An 18,360-nucleotide genomic window follows, 5' to 3' on the forward strand; every position below is an offset into this window, starting at 1 on the left:
AGATGAGGAAACCAAGGACCAGAGAAATGAAGTGACTTGTCCAAGATCACACAGCAGACAGTGGCAGAGCCAGGATTAGAACTCATATCCTTCTGACTCCTAGGTCCGGGCTTTATTCACTACACCATGCTGCTTCTGGCAAATTAGGGGTAGGGATAGTATCAGCATTAGGGATAAGGGAAAGAGTTGAGAAGAAGAATATTAACATAAATACTGTGTGTTTACACAGCCAAGTGCACACTCTATGCAGAGAGAAGGGAGGATAGGGAAACAGTGTGGCTTAGTGGAAAGAGCACGGGCTTGGGAGTCATAGGACATGGGTTCTAATCCTGCCTCTGCCACTCTTCTGCTGTGTGACCTTGGGCAAGACACTTAACTTCTCTCTGACTGAGTTACCTTGCCTGTAAAATGGGGATTAAGCTCCCTTTAAAATGTTCACTTCAACATCAATTTACATTCTATATTTATCACAGAGCAGGTGACAGAAAATGGCACATTTATGACAATTTCATTCTTAAAAGGTTGACAAATGTGCTGGAGCTGTTCTCCTATGTGGCGTTTTTATGCTTTTTCATTGTCATCCCTGCTGGGAAATTTGGAATGATGAGATTAATAATAATGACAATAATGATGGTATTTGTTAAGCGCTTACTATGGGCAAAGCACTGTTCTAAGCGCTTGGGGGATACAGGTGATTAGGTTGTCCCACGTGTGGCTCACAGTCTTAATCCCCATTTTACAGGTGAGGTAATAGAAGCTCAGAGAATTTAAGTGACTTCCCCAAGGTCACCCAGCAGACATGTGGTGAAGCCAGGATTTGAACCCATGACCTCTGACTACCAAGCCAGTGCTCTTTCCAATGAGCCACGCTGCTTCTCTAATCTGAATTGACTCTCATTTAACTATTCCATGTATTTCTTTCTCTTATCACTACTGCTTCTCAATTATCACTCTGACAATCCCAGCAAATATAACATTCAGAAAGACCTAATTCTAGAGCAGGACCTAATGGATAGAACATGGGCCTGGGAGTCAGAAAGACTTGGGTCTAATCCTGGACTTGTCGATTACTTGCTGTGTGCCTTTGGGCAAGTAACTTAACTTATCTGTTCCTAAAGTTCCTCAACTATGAAATAGGGTTACCTGTTCTCCCTTGTACCAAGACTGTGAGTCCCATGTGCGACAGGGGCTGTTTGTGACCTAATTCATTTGTACCTACCTCAGCAGTTAGAACAGTGTTTGACAAATAGAAAGCGACTAGCAAATGTATTTAAAAGAAAAAAAAGATAATCAGGTTGGACCCAATCCATGTCCCACGGGGGGCTCACAGTCTTAATTTCAACTTAAAAGGCTAGGGACCTGAGGTGCAGAGACGTAAAGTAACTAGCCCAAGGTCAAACAGCAAACAAGTTGCTGTGACAGGATTATAACCCAGCTCCTCTGACGCCCAGGCCTATGGCACTAGGCCATTAGGCCATGCCACTTCGTAAAGTTTCCGATGAAGGTTTTTAATGCCCTGAATCCATCTCTCTCCTCACATGCCAGTCTGGCCTAATGGAAATAGCACAGGCCTGGTGGTGAGAGGACTTGCATTTTAATCCTGGCTCTGCCGATTGCCTGCTGGATTACCTTGGGTAAATCATTAACTTCTTTGTAAACTTCTGCAAACCTCTCTCTTTTCTCATCTGTAAAATGGGGACTCAAATGCCTATTTCTAGACTGTGAGCCCATTGTTGGGTAGGGACCATTTCTATATGTTGCCGACATGCACTCCCCAAGCGCTTAGTACAGTGCTCTGCACACTGTAAGCGCTAAATAAATACGATTGAATGAATGAATGAATATTTGTTCTGATGATTTTGTAACCTGTCTACATGTTTTGTTTTGTTGTCTGTCTCCCCCTTCTAGACTGTGAGCCCATTGTTGTGTAGGTAGGGACCGTCTCTATATGTTGCCGACTTGTACTTACCAAGCGCTTAGCACAGTGCTCTACACACAGTAAGTGTACAATAAATATGATTGAGTGAATATTTTCTCTCCTACTTAGATTGTGAACTCAATGAGGGATAAGTACAGTGTCCATCCTGATTGCCTTGTATCTACCCCAATGCTTATTTCAATGCTTTGCACAGAGTAAGCACTTAACAGATAGAACAATAATAATTATTACATTTTAGGAAGATCCTGTTCTACCTAGCTTCTGTTGCAGAAGAGTTGGGACATATTCTTGGCAGAGGTAGGGGAGATGGAGCCTCTATACTCCACTTTGGAAGGCTGTGTTCCTGAGTAGAGTATAGAAAGAGGGAAAGAGAAAGGTACAAGGACTCAAAAGTCAAAATGATATCTCTTTTCCTTGAATCCTCCAGGTAAATGCAATTCCTAATTTAATATGGGAACTTTGAATTACAATGTAAGAGGGTTCATATCATATCGTAAAATGTGGAGTGGAACATTTAATATCATTTTTATTCAGCATTACTGTCTTCTGTGAGGGCTGTCAAGCAAATATTCAGCATATTATGTTTGTGCCTATATTAACAATAAAGTTTGGGCCTGGGAGTCAGAAGGTCATAGGTTCTAATCCCAGCTCCACCACATGTCTACTCTGTGACCTTGGGCAAATCACTTGACTTCTCTGTGCCTCAGTTACCTCACCTGTAAAATGAGAATTGAGACCGTGAGCCCCACATGGAATAGGGACAGTCTCCAACCCAATTTGCTTGTATCCACCCCAACTCTTAGTACAGTGTTTGGCACATAGTAAGCATTTAACTAATACCACAACTATTATATGTTCAATTGCTTCAGGCCTCACTGAATGTTGCCAGATAAATAGTAAAATGTCCAAGAGTAATGGTGTATGCTGAATTCAACCTACTGTACTAAGGGTTTGGATAGGCAAAAGGGCAAAACCCTGTTTCCTTCTCACAGGGAGCTTACACTCTGGTGGGAGAGACAAGCACAGATATATCCGTGAGTCATAGAACCAGAATAAATAGAAGTGAATTTTTAATGGAACACATACATTCACAAATCTGGGAGAGGGAAAGAGGCTGAGAGAATCATGTCTTCTCATTTGAAGATGATAGGTCCTATTGACATCCGGTTAAGCAAATGGGTATTGTTGACAAGGCTGATGTATGAATGAAAATCCATTCCATATTGTGTGTACAAGTCTGTTTTTTCTCAGTATTGATGTGTTCACTTGTTATGCTTCTTGGTCTGATATTCCCAAAGTTTCTGCTCAGGATGAGCAAACTCTTCTGAATGCCCTAGCCCAGACTGTACTGTGTATATAGCCCTCACTGTTCTACAGATGACCTGAATTCTCTGTCCACTGCAGTCACCTTAAATGCACAACATTCAAATCAGTTGTAAACAGCTTTCAAGAATCTGCTGGTGACAGAAAGAGTCCTTAATTCCCTTCACACTAACATAAGTTTGGCATCCAAGATAGTTCACACTCAGAGGCATGGCTCCATCTGCATTCAATCATATTTATTGAACACTTCATCTGTGCAGAGCACTGAACTAAGCACTTGGGAGAATATAATACAAAAATAAACAGTCACATTCCCTGCCTCCAAGGAGCTTAGAGTCTAGAGTAAGCTTATATTTGGAGAGATGGGTGGGTTGCCATGTTTTAATAGTTTTTCATTCAAATATCAGCCCTGTATGTTCCAGACCCAGCAGACACTGATAGGCTTTCTTAGTGCTAAATCAAGATTTTTAAAAATGGCTCTTGAAGTCTTCTTTAGATGGTCAAATGCTGTACTGGGCCTGGCACATAGTAAGTGCATAACAAATGTCATTAATTATTATAATAAGGTTGGACATCGTCCTTGTCCCGCATGGAACTCACAGTCTAAGTGGGTGGGAGGGAAATTTAATCCCCATTTTACAGATTAGGTAACTGAGGCACAAAATAGTTAAGTGACTTGCCCATGTCACACAACAGGCAGGCGGTGGGGTCAAGTTAGATCAACACTCTTTTTTGATCCACTGATGAGGATCAGCAAATTATTAAATTCTAAGATTTTGTCAGCTAGTGAGGCTGAGTACAGCGATCTGCACACAGCCAGTGCTTATAATAATTACTGCTACTAGTGGGGTGGGACTAGAAGGAGGCATTTTTAATGCATTTGTTAAGCACTTCCTATATGTCACACATTGTTCTAAACACTGGGGTAGGTACAAGTTAATTAGGTTGGACACGGCCCCTGTTCTGCATGGGGCTCACAGTTTAAGGAGTAGGTAGAACAGGAATTTAAACCCCATTTTACAGTTGAGGAAACTGAGGCACAGAGAGGTTAATGACCTGACCAAGGTCACACTGAAAGCAATTGACAGAGCCAGGATTAGAACCCAGGTCCTCTGACTCCCAGGTCTGGGCTCTTTCCACGAAGCAACACTGCTTGGTGGGTGTTGGCTTCAGTGGGTAACTTTTGTCATTCACTCATTCATTCATTGGTATTTATTGAGCACTTACTGTGTGCACAGCACTGTACTAAGCGCTTGGGAAGTACAAGTCGGCAACATATAGAGACAGTCCCTACCCAGCAACAGGCTCACAGTCTAGAAGGGGGAAACAGACAACAAAACAAAACATGTAGGCAGGTGTCAAAACCGTCAGAATAAATAGAATAATTGCTATATGCACATCATTAATAAAATAAATGGAGTAGTAAATATATACAAGTAAAATAAATAGAGTGATAAATATGTACAAATATATACATGTGCTATGGGGAGGGGAAGGAAGTAGGGCAGAGGGAAGGGGGTCGATGGGAAGGGAAGGGTTACCCATGGCCCATGGGTACACGGTGGACCAGCTGCAGAAGAAGTAAAAAAGGAACTCTTTGAAGAGTGAACAGCAGCCAAACAACCCACAGAGTGCACCAGCTGCAGAATACGCAAAAAGTGGTACTCTTGAAGGAGCAGCAGAAAGACAATACACAGCCGAGGGTGATTTGAAAATCATTACTCAGAACTGTACTGAGAAGCTGTCTAGCCTAATGGATAGAGCACGGGCCTGGGAGTCAGAAGGACCTGGGTTCCAATCCTAGCTCCACCCCTTGTCCCCTGTGTGACCTGTTTCCTCAGGCTTTCTACTAAAACAATCAGAATGTCCCATCTCAGAATTCCCCTAATCACAATAGTCTGTCGGGGGGCCTCTGGTCTGGTGAGATTCACTGGGGATGGAGGTGACTGTTTTAGGGCAGATGGACCAGACCAATCAATCAATTAATCAGTCAATCATATTTATTGGTGCTTAGTGCACAGAGAGCACTGTTCTAAGTGCCTGGAAGTGTACAGTGTAGCAGAGTAAGTAGACAAATTCCCCACCCACAACAAACTTACAGTCTAGAAGGGATAGACTGTAAACTCACTGTGGGCAGGCAATTTGTTTATTGTTGAAATGTATGCTCCCAAGCACTTAGTACAGTGTTCTTCACACAGCACTCAATAAATAAGATTGAATAGCTGTCTAGAACAGTCCTCTAAGCTTGACCTGAATTGCAAAGCAGGTCAAAGAAATGCCTGGCAGCCTTTCTGAAACTTCTGGATGGCCACCAGGTCTTTTAATACTAATGCTAATACTAATACTGCTACTACCAATAATAATAATAACAATAATAATGATACTTCTAAGTACGTACTATGTGCCAAGCACTGTTCTAAGCACTGGGGTAAGTACAAGTTAATGAGATTGGACATAGTCCCTGTCCCATATGGGGCTCACAGTCCTAATCCCATTTTACAGATGAGGCAACTGAGGCACAGAGAAGTTAATTGACTTGTCCAAGGTCACACAGCAGACAAGTGCCGGGGCAGGGAATAGAACCCAGATCCCCCTGACTTGCAAGTCTGTGTTCTATCTACTAGGCCACGCTGTCTTTCAAAAGGTCTTTTGGCTTCTGGAATGCAGTATCTGCCTACCACATCATGGCCAGAGTCTGCAACTGGTGGGAAGAAGACCAGCAGTACATTCTTTTGAGGAAGGCAACGCTGTGACCAACGTTGTGGGAGAGTAATAAAGTCTCAATTCTGCTTCAAAATAGCCAATTATTATTTCCCATGAATAATATAGTCAACAGTCCTGTACTCTTAAGAAATTGTCATGAAATAAGATTAAAGAGATAATAATAATTACTATCATTGTGATATTTTTAAGCACTTACTGTGTGCCAGGCACTGTACTAAGCACTGGAGTGGATATAAGCAAATCAGATTGGACACAGTCCCTTGTCCCGTGTGGGGCCCACAATCTCAATCCCCATTTTGCAGATGATGTAACTGAGGCAGAGAGAAGTGCCTTCTGAGTTCCAGGCTCATACTCTATCCACTACACCATGCTGCTTCTCTTTTGAACTGCAAACAATTTGTAACCATCTGAATCGTTTAACTTCTGAATCTTCAATACCCCCTGAATTTTCTGATGCCTTCTCTCCCTTTATCCCTCTAGACTGTAAGCTCTTTGTGGGAAGGGAATGCGTCCACCAACTCCATTATATTGTACTGTTCCAAACACTTAATACAATGTTCTGCACATAGTAAGTGCTGAATAGATACCACTGATTGATTCCTCAGAAAATTAATCCCATGATTTAGCATTTTAAAACATCATTCGCATTCTGAGCACAGTAATCATTTTAATATCAATCAATCAGTGTTTTTATTGAGTGTTTATTTTGTGCAGAGCACAGTATTAAATACTTGGCAATGTACAAAGCAGCAGAGTTGGTAGATGTGCTCCTTGCCTACAAGTATAAAGCCACGTGGAATTTAGTCCACTGAAGAAGTTGAGAGCTGTTGTTTCTTCCAGGAATTAAGCTATATTTCCCAACACCCTAATAGGGAAAGAAGACATAGAACCCTTCTGGGTCCCTGTGACTTTACCTGTTGAACTGGTCTCTGGGTTGAGGTGTGAAACGTAGTTGCTATTAAGGCAAACTGAAACTTTTTTGTTGCCTGAACCTACAGACCATATCTTACATCTTCCTTTTAACTTCCCCATTGCCTAGAACAAAATGCTGTCCATCTTAAGAGGTCATATGATTGATTAAAGTTTGAATTTCAGGTTTTTCAGTTTCCTAGCTACCAAGTTAAAGGAATGAACATAGGCAAGAAACAGAATGTCACCCTAGTAAAAAGATAGGGAATCTTATACAACCATGAATAAGCTGGACATAAAAAATTCTAGAATAGAGAAAGAGAGTTTGCTAACTCACAATGAATAGTTTGACTGGCAGCGCTAGTAGTTACTTAATGTTGGTTTGAATATTACCTTTCCTGTTGAACTATTTTCCTATATATCAATCAATCAATCGCATTTATTGAGTGCTTACTGTGTGCAGAGCACTGTACTAAGCGCTTGGGAAGTACAAGTTGTCAACATATAGAGATCCAACAGTGGGCTCACAGTCTAGAAGATAGGGGAAGGTACGAAGTAGCGAGGTCAATGAGAAGGCTGATGAGACAGACAAGGCAGGATATCACAAATGCTTGGATCAGCATAGTAGCAGGGCAGACGGAGCAGAAAGAGTGGATTCTAGAGGTGTTGTGAACACAGAATAACAGGACTTGGTGACAGATTGAATTTACGGGTTGAATGAGAAAGTTTGAAGGCATTTTTCGCTTCTTTGTTTCCCAAACTGTAGATAAGGGGGTTCAACATGGGGACCACATAGGTATAGAACACAGACGCCACTTGGTCCCTATCCAAAGAGTAGGATTTACTTGACTTTAAATAAGTAAAGATCATTGTCCCATAGAATAACATAACCCCCATCAAATGGGAACCTCAGGTGGAGAAATCTATTTTCCTACCCTCTTTCGAATGTGTCTTTAAGATGGCAGAGAGGATGGCAACATAGGAGACGAAAATGATGATCAGAGATGGAACAAGTGTCAAACCCCCTAAAACATATATGAAAATTTCTGTCTCAAGTGTGCTCTTGCAGGACAGAGATAAGATAGGAAAAGTATCACTGAAGAAATGATGGATAAGATTAGACTTGCAGAACGGTAGTCCAGATATAAAAACTTTAATGACCAGAGAGTTGATGATGGTGTCTAAATATGTCCCAGCCAGGAGCAGGGCAAAGACTCTCCAGGATACCACAACCATGTAAAGCAGTGGGCTATGGATGGCTACATAACGGTCATAAGCCATCGCAGCTAATAGAAAGCATTTGGCACCAGCTAAAGCAATGAAAAAGTACATCTGGGTAAAGCTCTCGAAGAAAGAGATGGTCTTCTGGGCTATTAATAAATTAATCATCGTTGTGGGCATCATGTCTGAAAAATAACTCAGGTCTTATTATTTTAAGCCGATGCTTTATAAGTAATTTCATAGAGAGCTATGCACATTTAAAATGTAATTACTTTTCAAATGAACGGTGTGGAGTCAACATTCTAAATACAGTTGACAGGGAGAAACATTTTCTTTTTGATTTGTAGGTCACACGTATTTACTCTGTCCTCCTCTTCCTTCCCTCAGAAGATGAGATGTTTTTCACCCTGGCCCCATCTCCAGCTCCTCACTTTCCTTTCAAGCAATGCTAATTAAATATTTCCCCCAAACCCAACTCCCCCTCTCTTTAATTCATCAAACACTCACTCAAATCATGAGTTGAGGGAAATAAGGAAACTTAGAAGAGGTCAAGTCTTTAGGACTTAGAGATAGATCATTTAACTGCAGAGCTAAAGAGCAAATAGGATTTGAATGGATTGTTTAAAAAGAACTTTCCAAGACATTTCAGGGTTCTGTATTACACTTTAATATGCTTGGAAAATATCTTTCCCATTGAAAGTTGAGGCTGCCTGAAGTGTTAAATGAAATCGACTCTTGGGGTATTAGTGTTATTTTATTTCATCATTTTAGACTGTGAGTTCATTGTGGAGAGGGAATGAGAATAACAACTTTGCTTTATTGCACTCCCCCAAGCCCTTAGTACAGTGCTCTGCACAAAGTAAGTGTTCAATAAATTTGATTGATAGAATGAATATTTTATTTTGAATTTCCTTCTCATTACAATATGCTCTAACGTGCTGTATATGTTGTATCATTAGGCTGATGCTAAACATGGGTTTTTGAATGTTTAATTCTGAATCATAAGGCGCCAATTTTCCATTCACTGTGGTATTTGCCTCTGAGAAGGTTACGCACTTTTCTCCTCCTATTTCCTCCCCTCTCCCCATGACCACCGGAGGTGGTGTTAGTGGTGTTGGAGGTCTCCCAGCTACACTTCACTCCTCTAATGCTAACCTATTCTCTATATCTCAATCTCATCTATCTCGCCACCGACCTCTTGCTCACATACCGCCTCTGGCCTGGAAAATCCTCCCTCTTATCTGATAGACAATTTCTCTCACTCATTTCAAAGCCTTACTGAAGGTACCTCTCTTCCCTGACTAAACCCTCTTTTCCTTTTCTTAGACTCCCTTATGCATCACCCTGACTTGCTCCCTTTATTCATTCCCTCCTTCCAACCCCACAGCACTTATGTACCTATCTGTAATTTATTTATTTATATTAATGTCTGTCTTCCCTTCTAGACTGTACGTTTTTGTGTGTAGGGAATGTGCTTGTTATATTGGAACCACTCAACTCCTTAGTACAGTGTTCTGCACACAGTAAGTGTTCAATAAATGTGATTGACTGACTGATTGGATGGGGAGGGAGAAAGTGTTTGAGATCCACATTGCAAGAGCCTAGGACCCTCTTGGCCCTGCCTATTTCCTGGCAAAAATGTACTAATACATTTCCCCAATTCCTCTCACTTCATATAAAATCCAAGCCCCTGGTTTTGAAGTGAAGACTCTAAAGATTTTGACAGTGAAGATAGGTTCTCCAATCAACACCCACCCACAAAGCAGATGAGGCAATATAGCGCTTGTTGTGGCTAAAGAGACTCCTGAAAATGCACTTCAGTCCTCCACCCATTAGGGCATTTCATGCTAAAGGCTGTTGGCCCCTGGACAGTTAGTTTTCCCTCTTTCCATCCAATGCTATACTATTTTACTTTAGCCTGTATTTCTGAGGCACTGATATATTTCTCCATGCTTATTCGCTGTCTGTCTTATGCTGTCGAGTCGTGTCCAATGCATAGAGACACTGAAGACACATCTCTCCCAGAACACCCCACTTCCATCTGTAACCATTCTGGTAGCGTATCCAGAGAGTTTTCTTGGTAAAAAAACAGAAGCGGTTGACCATTGCCTCCTTCTGCGCAGTAAAAGATTCTCTGCCCTCGACTCTCTCCCATGCCACTGCTGCCCAGCACAGGCAAGTTTTGAACTTATAGCAGATTGCCTTCCACTCACTAGCCACTGCCCAAGCTAGGAATGGAATGGGTATGCCTCTGCTTTTCAATCCCTCCCATCGTAGAAACTGGCAGAGTACTGGAAACTCTCCAAGTAGACCCTGAGAGGGTCCGTAATTATTACTTCCCCCAAACTAGGGCCAGGGCCCATGTTAATCAACCGTACGATCACTTGATAGTGTGGTTTAGTGGAGAGTCCAGGCCTGAAAATCAGAAGAACACGGTTCCTAATCCTTGCTCCACCACTTTTCTACATTGTGACCTCCGACAAGTCACTTCAATTTCATGTGCCTCAGTTACCTCATATGCACAATTACGATGAAGACTGTAAGCACCATGTGAGAAGGTGACTTTGGCCAACCTGATTTGTTTGCATCCACTGCAGTGCAGTGCAGTGCCTGGCACATAGTAAGCACTCAACAAATACCACAGTTGTTATTATTATTATTCACTTCCATATAAAAATCTCCCCAGTGCTTAATTCAGTGCCTCTAAGTTTAATAAATATTTATGGTAATTGGGACGATTCTTTAGCATCTGTGCTTTTCAAATATAAAGTCCAATCTGGTGGACTCAGATAAGGGGACATCTGATTCAACCAGTTTAGACTGAATATTTTTCACCTTTATTAAGCAAAGATGGGGAAATTACTAAGGCTTAATATGAACATATTAATCTAGAGAGTAATCTGATATAAAATTTTCTTTTTAATAGCATATATGTAATGGGGGCCAGAAGGTGTCCAAAGGTTATTGGAGAAATTTAGGTAGCCTATGAAGGGGTTGTGTGCTGTAGTAGGTTACGTTTGCACTACTGAGTGAGAGCAGACCACAGGATTATTTAGCTAAATGTGTTTGTGAATTTATTTCTGTTGGAAAAGTATAGAAATATATTTGGCCAGTTAAATGTTGACACGACAAACATTTGCAAACTATAACATTTAATTATTCAGGAACAAAAGTACCATTTGACAAAGAAATGGATGATTGCACTTATGAGTGGCTATTTGTTTTACTTCCTTACAATTATTATATTAATTAGACAAAAATGCTACCTTGAATTATGCTGGTGGTCCGGGAACTTGGAATTCTCTCCCACACGGTGGCTCTAAATGGTAATTGGAGGAATACATTCTGGATCATAAACTCAGTGTGGGCAGGAAATGTGTCTACCAACTCACTTATATTGCCTTCTCCCAAGTACTTAGTACAGTGCTCTGCACACAGTTAACACTTGATAAATTTGTTTGATTGATTGATTAGAACAGAATGATGATTGCTTCTTTGTTATTTACCCATATGGATTGTCCTTCCAACATCTTACATCTCCCCTAATATTTCCTCTTGACCAAGCCTGTGAATCTGTAGAAATCCTTGTTGAGCCCTCAATCATCTCTAAATTTTTCCCTTGACATCACTGATTTTCACTTGTCTAGGAATTACCAACTGCAACTTCACTGAATATCCTTCATTTTTAATGTTTCAGTATTTTTAATGGTATTTCATTAATTAACAATAATAATAATGATAATGGCATTTATTAAGCGCTTACTATGTGCAAAGCACTGTTCTAAGCGCTGGGGAGGTTACAAGGTGATCAGGTTGTCCCTCGTGGGGCTCACAGATTTAATCCCCATTTTCCAGATGAGGGAACTGAGGCCCGGAGAAGTTAAGTGACTTGCCCAAAGTCACACAGCTGACAATTGGTGGAGCCGGGATTTGAACCCATGACCTCTGACTCCAAAGCCCGTGCTCTTTCCTACTGAGCCACGCTGCTTCTCAACAGTTTGGATGCAGTCCCTGTCCCTCTTGGAGTTCACAGTTAATTGAATCATATTTATTGAGTGCTTACTGTGTACAGTGCATTATATGTTAAGCACTTACTATGTTCCGGGCACTGAAGTATGCACTGGGGTAGATACAAGCTAATCAGTTTGGACACAGTTCATATAATAATAATGGCATTTGTTAAGCACTTACTATGTGCCAAGCTCTGTTCCAAGCGCTGGGGGGATACAAGGCAATCAGGTTGGCCTACATCGTGCTCACAGTCTTAATCCCCATTTACAGATGAGGTAAATGAGGCACAGAGAAGTTAAGTGACTTGCCCAAAGTCACACAGCTGACAAGTGGCAGAGTCGGGATTAGAACTCATGACTTCTGACTCCCAAGCCCATGCTCTTTACACTGAGCCATGCTACTTCTTCATATCCCAACTGGGGCTCAACGTCTTAATCCCCATTTTACAGATGAGGAAACTGAGGCATAGAGAAGATAAATGACTTGCCCAAGAACACACAGAAGGCAAGTATCTGATCAATAACAATGTCATATTCAACTCCATCCTCACCCTTGACAATTTTTTATCGATTTCAAGCATGCTCGCTTCTAGGCATTCATCCCTATAGAATGATGTGTTCTTGTTGTGAGATTATGTTCCTATAATAAGAATACTCTAAACCCTGGGGCTGACACAAGATAAACAAGCTAACCTGTCCACACAGGACTCACACCATAAGAACCAAGAAGGACGGGCCCTAGATGCCATTATTTAGGAACAGAAGTCACCCATAAACATTGGAGGCAGAGGCAGAAGACCCCTTTTGGGCTTGGGATTCAAAAGGACCTGCGTTCTAATTCCAGCTCCACCACTTGTCTGTTGTGTGAACGTGGGCAAGTCACTTAACTTCTCTGTGCCCCAGTTTACTCATCTGTAAAATGGGGAATAAAACTGTGAACTCCAAGAGGGACAGGGACTGCATCCAAACTGTTAACCCTGTGTCCACCCCAACAATTAGAACTTTGCTTAGCACATAGTAACCACTAAACAAATACCATTATCATCATCATCAATCATCATCATCATATAGAACATGCAGAATAAGGTCAGGGAACTAATGAGGAGCATAGCAGTTGGAGGAAATCAATCAATCAATCGTATTTATTGAGCACTTACTGTGTGCAGAGCACTGTACTAAGCGCTTAGGAAGTACAAGTTGGCAACATATAGAGACGGTCCCTACCCAACAGTGGGCTCACAGTCTAGAAGGGGGAGACAGAGAACAAAACCAAACATATTAACAAAATAAAATAAATATAATAGATATGTACAAGTAAAATAAATAAATAGAGTAATATATATATATATACAAACATATATGCATATATACAGGTGCTGTGGGGAAGGGAAGGAGGCAATGTGGGGGGATGGAGAAGGGGAGGAGGGGGAGAGGAAGGAGGGGGCTCAGTCTGGGGAGGCCTCTTGGAGGAGGTGAGCTCTCAGTAGGGTCTTGAAGGAAGGAAGAGGGCTAGCTTGGCGGATGTGGGGAGGGAGGGCATTCCAGGCCGGGGGGATGACGTGGGCCGGGGGTCGACGGCGGGACAGGCGAGAAGGAGGCACGGTGAGAAGAATAGCGGCAGAGGAGCAGAGGGTGCAGGCTGGGCTGTAGAAGGAGAGAAGGGAGTTGAGGTAGGAGGGGGCGAGGTGATGGAGAGCCTTGAAGCCGAGGGTGAGGAGTTTCTGCCTGATGCATAGGTTGATTGGTAGCCACTGGAGATGTTTGAGTAGGGGAGTAACATGCCCAGAGCGTTTCTGCACAAAGACGATCCAAGCAGCAGCATGAAGTATGGATTGAAGTGGGGAGAGACAAGAGGATAGGAGATCGGAGAGGAGGTTGATACGGTAGTCCGGACGGGATAGGATGAGAGCTTGAACGAGCAGGGTAGCGGTTCGGAAGGAGGGGAAAGGGCGGATCTTGGCAATGTTCTGGAGCTGAGACCAGCAGGTTTTGGTGACGGCTTAGATGTGAGGGGTGAACGAGAGAGCGGAGTCGAGGATGACACCAAGGTTGTGGGCTTGTGAGACGGGAAAGATGGTAGTGCCGTTAACAGTGATGGGAAAGTCAGGGAGAGGGCAGGGTTTGGGAGGGAAGACAAGGAGCTCAGTCTTGGACTTGTTGAGTTTTAGATGGTGGGCACACATCCAGATGGAGATGTCCTGAAGGCAGGAGGAGATGCGAACATGGAGGGAGGGCGAGAGTGCAGGGGCAGAGATGTAGATTGGGGTGTCATCAGAGTAGAGATGATAGTTGAAGCCGTGGGAGTGAATGAGGTCACCAAGAGAATGAGTGTAGATCGAGAACAGAAGGGGACCAAGAACTGAACCTTGAGGAACCCCCACAGTAAGGGGATGGGAGGGGGAAGAGGAGCCTGCCAAAGAGACTGAGAATGAACGACCAGAGAGATAAGAGGAGAACCGGGAGAGGACAGAGTCTGTGAAGCCAAGGTTGGATAGCATGTTGTGGAGAAGGGGGTGGTCCACAGTGTCGAAGGCAGCTGAGAGAAATCATCTTGTGCGGTGGCTAATCTGGAAGACATTGAATTTTACAAGAAAAGTCTTATACAACACACCTCTGTTGCCTTCATTCAGTAAGGCTATCCCTGCCATTTAGTCACATAGCATATTGTCTGCTTGTGGCCACAATGAATGTATTTCACATGAAGTCATTCAAGGACAAGGTTTTGCTTCTTGAAGTTCCTGGGAAGAAGCATGCCATGAGGAGGGTGCAGTGGGGAATTAACTGGACCTCCTGTTCCCCCCATTCTTGGATCTTCCTATCGGAGGTTTGGAGAATGCTGGGTTCTTCTGAATAGCCCAGGACACAAGGCTGAGGAGATGAGGGCTCTGATCTGAGGGTCTTTGCTGGTGTTCTCCTTTCTAGGACTGGGTGAAGTGATGAGGCTGCCCCAGCTCCCAGCTGCTTTGGGCCAGGGGAGGTCAGCAGGGTGGAAGCTGGTCCTTAGGTCGTTTGAACCCTACTTGGTGCCACCCTGGAAGAACCAGGGGTAGCAAAAGAAGGTGGTGATGGTAGCGGGCCTCAGGCCACATGGACAAGAGCTCCAGAAGAGACCGACAGAGAGAAGGCCCGCGGAGAGGACCAGAGGGAGGGAGGGGTTCACACCGAGTCTGGGCTTCAAGTCCTGGACGAGAGCCCCCCTCCCGGGTCTCCGCCCTGATGACTTCCCCTTACTTCTCCAGCAGGTGACTTCTGCCTATTATCCTACTTCCAGCCGCATCATTATAGGGCACAGACGGATCACCCTGCTCAAGCCATTTTTCACCTCTTTATTTCTCAGGCTGTAGATAAGGGGGTTTAACATGGGGACCACGGTGGTGTAGGAAACAGAAGCCACCTGGTCCTTACCCAGGGAGGAAGACTTACTGGCTTTAGGTATGTAAAGATTAGAGTCCCATAGAAGATAGTGACTCCCATGAGGTGGGAAGCACAGGTGGAAAAAGTTTTTTTCTTCCTACAGTAGAGTCGATCTTCAAAATGGCAGAGATAATAGCCATGTAAGAGACTGTAATCATTATCAGAGACATTGCAAGGGTGGAACCAGCTAACATAAAGATCATGATTTCCGTGTTGTGTGTGTCAGTGCAGGACAAACCCAAGATTGGTGAGATATCACAGAAAAAATGGTGAATTACATTTGAGTTGCAAAATGGCAACCTAGCTATGAACAGAAGATTTAGCAGGGAGTTTGTAAAAGCAACTCCATATGACCCAACCATAAGCCACATGCATAATCTTGAGGACATAACAGAGGAATAAAGCAGTGGGTTATAGATAGCTACATAATGATCGCATGCCATTGCAGAGAGGAGAAAGGCTTCTGTTCCTGCCAAAGAAATGAAAAATAAATTTGGGCAAAGCAGCCAATGAATGAGATTTTCTTTCTGGATGTTAATAGATTCTCCAAGGTTTTGGGAGTTATGGCTATGGAGTAGCTCAGGTCAACAAATGACAAACCACACAGGAAAAAATACATGGGCCTGTGAGGCTCAGAGTCTTTCTGGATTATCAGGATCAGCCCTAGGTTCCCGACCACAAACAGCATATAGATCAAGATAAATAATTTGAAAAGGACCAGTTGGGCTCTTGGAGAATCTGTCAGGCCCATGAGGATGAAGTCGGCCATTCCGGTGTCATTTCCTGCAGCCAGTGGCTTCAGCATCTCTCCTCTAGTGAGAAATGAATATTGAAATTCAGGAGAAAAATGTTCCTACAGTTTAAGGGATATTAGGAGAATTAATAGAGAAACATATGTAGGGATGGAAACTGCTATTTGATCACATTTGGTTCAATATCGGTGCTTGGATAGAGGGAAGTCACAGAAGCCCAAGTTTTCCCTTCTCAGGCAACAGGGAGCTCTCTTCCTCCCTTCAAGACCCTACTGAGAACTCACCTCCTCCAAGAGGCCTTCCCAGACTGAGCCCCCTCCTTCCTCTCCCCCTCCTCCCCTTCAGGATAAGTTTATGTTCACTTCGAATTGGAGAAAGCTTTCGACACTGCAGAGTTATTGAGCAACTACACAGAATTAAAACAATGTTGCAATAATTCAATTTTCTCTCAACCATTTCCATGGTTCTGATAATATAAAGGTGTTCAGCACCTACGAAGGGGTTCTGGATGTTTGTGTGTGTGTGTGTGTGTGTGTGTGTGTGTGTGTGTGTGTGTGTGTGTGTGTGTGTGTGTGTATGGACAACAGAAGATGGACATGGGAGCAAGCATGGCCTAGTGGATTGAGCTGAGACCTGGGAGTCAGAAGGACTTGAGTTCTAATCTTGGCTCCACCACTTGTCTGCTGTGTGACCTTGGGTAAGTCACTTAACTTCTCTGTACTTCATTTACCACATCTATCAAATGGGGATTAAGACTGTGAGCCCCATGCGGGACAGGAACTGTGTCCAACCTGATTAGCTTGTATCTACTCCAGCACTTAGGACAGTGTTTGACACATAGTAAGTGTGCTTAGTACAGTGTTCTACAAAAAGTAAGCACTCAGTAAATACAATTGAATGAATGAATGAATGAAAGAGAGAGACAGACAGACAGATTGACCACTCAGGCTACTGGGTCCAGGGAAATGGCAGCAGAAGGAAGCACTTAACAAATATCGTCATTATTAATAATAATAATAATAAACGAATATTATTATTACCCAACCTGTGAACTCCTACTCTTACAAAAGGAATTAGAATGTGATTCTTCCCTCTATTTCCTCTTCTGACTTACCTTTTCTGGTTCCTCATCTTTCAACATGTTTCAGCCTAGGTTAAAAAACTGATAATTATTTATTAAGCATTTGCTATGTTCCAGGTGCTGGAGTAGATGCAAGAAAATTGGATGGGACCCAGTCTATGTCCTACATGAGGATCCCAGTCCAAACTGGAGGGAAGACAGGTATCTTATCCCCATTTTACAGATGGGAAAATTCAGGCACAGAGAAGTTAATTAAGTCTCCCAAGTTCACAATGAGACAAGTGTTGAAGTAGGGAAAGGAACCTCTGACATACGGTCCAATGCTGTTGTCTCTAGACGGCTAGCCTCAGGTACCTAGGAAACACCTCAAGCATGAGATTAGGAGAGTGGAGAGTATGCCCCAGAGAATCCTGGGAAGGCCATTTATATATCCCTGACCCCATCTTGTTACTGATTCCTTGCTATTTTGAGGCCCAGTTACAGGAGTTTCACAAAGTGCTGAATGCAATCCCCATCTTGGATGAATGCGGGCTTGTGGTGATATCGTGTCCCTATTCTCCCTTCTCAAGTCTCAGAACAACTTCCATTATGAGAGCAGAGCCGAAGGGATCTACCTACTGTAGATATACAAGTATCTTTAAATTATATATATCGAATCATTTATTTATACTAATATTTGTCTACCCATCTAGATTGTAGGGTCATCGTGAGCAGGGAATGTGTCCACCAACTCTGTTGAATTGTACTATCCCAAGTGCTTAGTGCAGTGCTCTGTACATAGTAAGCTGTCAGGAAATACAACTGATAATGATGATGATCATACAAGTTGTATTATTGTAAACTCTGAAGCTTACTGGAAATTTCAGTTTGAGCCTTTAAAAAAGAATGATTTCAATGAGAAATCACACACATGGATTTAACTTGCAAAAATCTCTTCAGTGAAGCTGGTTTGTTTATTCTCCCTCCTGAAATTTTCAGTTTACTGAA

General features: G+C 42.8%; 1 non-coding gene and 1 pseudogene across 1 annotated transcript; both read right to left on the bottom strand.

Moving 5' to 3' along the window:
• Positions 1-10,302: 10,302 nt before the first annotated feature.
• On the bottom strand, positions 10,303-10,439 carry LOC119922578. Its single transcript, XR_005448666.1, has one exon. It is a non-coding gene; the product is annotated as a small nucleolar RNA SNORA7 (small nucleolar RNA).
• Positions 10,440-15,382: 4,943 nt separating this feature from the next.
• Positions 15,383-17,433, bottom strand: LOC119922548 (annotated as a pseudogene).
• Positions 17,434-18,360: the final 927 nt, after the last annotated feature.

The sequence above is a fragment of the Tachyglossus aculeatus genome, unplaced genomic scaffold (assembly GCF_015852505.1).
Source record: "Tachyglossus aculeatus isolate mTacAcu1 unplaced genomic scaffold, mTacAcu1.pri scaffold_108_arrow_ctg1, whole genome shotgun sequence".
NCBI lineage: Eukaryota > Metazoa > Chordata > Mammalia > Monotremata > Tachyglossidae > Tachyglossus > Tachyglossus aculeatus.